Below are 3,055 nucleotides of genomic sequence, written 5' to 3'. Positions count from 1 at the left end.
GGCGCCACAGACTGCCACGTCATGATGGATTCCGAAACGCCTCCACATTTGGTTCACGCTACACGTCGCGGCAAGCTGCCTACGTACTCTACGGCCACACCGGCGCTGCTTGTGAGCTGGCTTGTGAGGCGAGACGGTGGCAGCGGTGGGATTCAGGGCCCGACTGGCCCTTCTCTGTGGCACGCTGTCGAGTCGGCAATCACCTTTTACCGTGCATTCATATGTTTTTCATCTATTTCACCACATGGAAATGACTCCAGGACGTAGACGACGACGACGACGTCTTCCGTGTGGATGGATGCGACCACGTACCGTATGCAACCGAGGCGGCACCGCCGGACCTTGGCCCGCGAGTGGCTAATATCACGCTCACTTTGATGCTGGCAATCGCCGCTACGTACAAGTCGTCGCGTCTGCACTGGGAGGGACGTCACGCGTCGATCCCTGCGGCCTCGGTGGACGTCCACACCTCAGTACATCCAGATCCAAGTAAATGGCTCGTTTCTGTGCTATTGGCGTCCATTTTTGTCGTACGATGCAGTGTTCTTCGAATGATGGTTCTACATCCATTGCGACCTAGGAGACAACCTAGGTTTCGACACTATCGAAATGCTCTTGTTCCGGCGGCATCAACCCATGGCACCAACTAGCGCCACGAGGAGCCTTGGGCTGTTTCATCAGTACTACAACTACCGGTGGGCGAGCTGTGAATGAGCGCGCGACCATCAATTCGTTTGTTATTCGAGAGTTCGAGCGTTTGGATCATCGATAGCCAACGAGAAAACCGCCAAAACAGCAAAATGCAGTCGGTATAACTATTTTGCTGTCAGAATGTGGTTGCGCGCAGATAACATGACATAGCATGGTCGTTGTCGTCGAATGTATCGAGGCCAAGCGCGCCCCAAGCTTTGCCAGATGAAGCTGAGCCACGCAAGGGCGGCTCTGATGGCTGCAGTGTGAACTACAACGGACAATCAAACTGGTGGAGAAAGCAACTCATAGGAGTGAGGTGCATTGACAAGCGCTGTCTTGGCTATGCAAGTCTCCGCTACAAGTCGAGCAAATATGAGTACAATGATGTATTCGCCGCCGTTAGCCGTACTAGTACGCGATTCGAGGAGTCGTGTCTTGGGCTCTAAAACGTGTACTCGTACGGGCTCCCGATGTTGCTGTACAACTGCGGCACTTGGGCGCTCACGGCTGCCGAAGTTGATCGACTCGGAACCTTCCACCGGCAACAACGGCGTCAACTAATCGGTGCTTACTACCTGCACCGCAACTCGAACGGCGCTTCGTATAACGCTGCCAGACCAAGCCGCTTCGCTTCCGGCTCGCTCAAGCTCGGTGAGGCCTTTTTGGTCACATCCTTCGTAGCTCGCCCGACATCCTGGCCAAGCTCGCGATGCGTGAGTATTTTGGGCGCTCAGGCGCTGCCGCGTGTGCTCGACGCCAATCTCATCGCAGTCCCATCTTTCGCGAAGCGCCTCACGCCCCGCGCTGACCTCATGGCCCTCACTGAACTGTATATGGTGGTGGACTAGCGATTCCAAGGTGCTACGACGAGCCGGCCGCCGAGATGCTTAGCCGAGCGGGAGACGTGGCGTGTAAACGGCACATGCCGGAACAAGGTTGTCGCGTAGCCATGCGTCGTGACGCAGGGCTGTCATCATTTGGAAGAGGCACAATACTTGAGTGTTCAGCAGCAAGTGTTGGAGGTGCAGCTTGGTTAAGAACGCGGCTCGTTGGGCGGCAGCCGCAGGCGTCACAAGGGGCGCCTCGGGGCGAAATACTCGGTCGTTGCGGGCAAGCCAGACGGTGTGAAGCGCGCACGCGCGGAGGATCGGCCACATCATGGCCACGGCGCGCCGACGGCTGTCACCAGCGGTTCAAAGAGGAGCGCGGAAAGCGTCGTGGGAAGTTCGAGCTCGAGGGCGTCGACGAGCGGCTGAAAGACCGCCCACACGGCAGTGACAAATTCGCAACGAAGCAGAAGATGGTCGTACGTCTCGAGGTCGCCGCAGACGGGACAAACTTGGGCGTCATCGGCCAGAAATTAGAGCCGGGAGCGGATCGCGACGGCGCCAAGCACCACACGGTACGTGAAATCGGCGTATCTCGGCAGGATGTGCTCGGGTTGGCGGTACGCGACTGCTGCATCCACCATGGCCGGCGTGGCATAGTGGTCGTCGGGGAGCTGCAGATATCTCGTAGGGAGGGGGCACTGGGCCGCGACATCGTGTCGGCGTCGACAAGCGTGGCGAGTCGTAGCCGTAGCCAACGCGAATAAACGTTATATCTACATATATATCTAAGTGGCAACTCAGACAGAAGCAGAGTCGAGCACGCGCACGGGTATGGGCCGTTTCCAAGCAGTGGAAGAGGTTTTCCGCGAAAGGACGAGCGATCTAGAAGACCAGTTACAAGTTCGAACAAAAGCCAAGACCCAGGCGCAGAGCACGCGAGCTCAAGCCATTTCCAAATTGGTAGTGTCAGTCAAACAACTAACCCGCCTCGCCCACCACAGGCATGGCGGAAACCAACACGGTTGTTGCCCCCAAGTAGTTCGGTCTTGATTGAGGAAACAATAGTACTGCCAGCCAGAGCCAAGTGATCAATAATTGATCACGACGAACGTTGCTTCCGATGCCGTCGCGCCCTACCTTCCCCACACCACGATCTAGCACGGAAGCTCGGTTCGCGAAGCCCAGCCACAGCCGGATAGCACCAAGATCTGGGAGCTTGCCCATGCGAATCGCGTACTAGTACGGCTAATGGCAGCGAATACATTATTGTACTCATATTTGTTCGACTTGTAGCGGAGACTTGCATAGCCAAGACAGCGCTTGTCAATGCACCTCACTCCTATGAGTTGCTTTCTCCACCAGTTTGATTGTCCGTTGTAGTTCACACTGCAGCCATCAGAGCCGCCCTTGCGTGGCTCAGCTTCATCTGGCAAAGCTTGGGGCGCGCTTGGCCTCGATACATTCGACGACAACGACCATGCTATGTCATGTTATCTGCGCGCAACCACATTCTGACAGCAAAATAGTTATAC

Source organism: Saprolegnia parasitica (assembly GCF_000151545.1).
Source record: "Saprolegnia parasitica CBS 223.65 unplaced genomic scaffold supercont2.39, whole genome shotgun sequence".
Lineage (NCBI taxonomy): Eukaryota > Oomycota > Saprolegniomycetes > Saprolegniales > Saprolegniaceae > Saprolegnia > Saprolegnia parasitica.
This window is presented reverse-complemented; position numbering follows the sequence as displayed.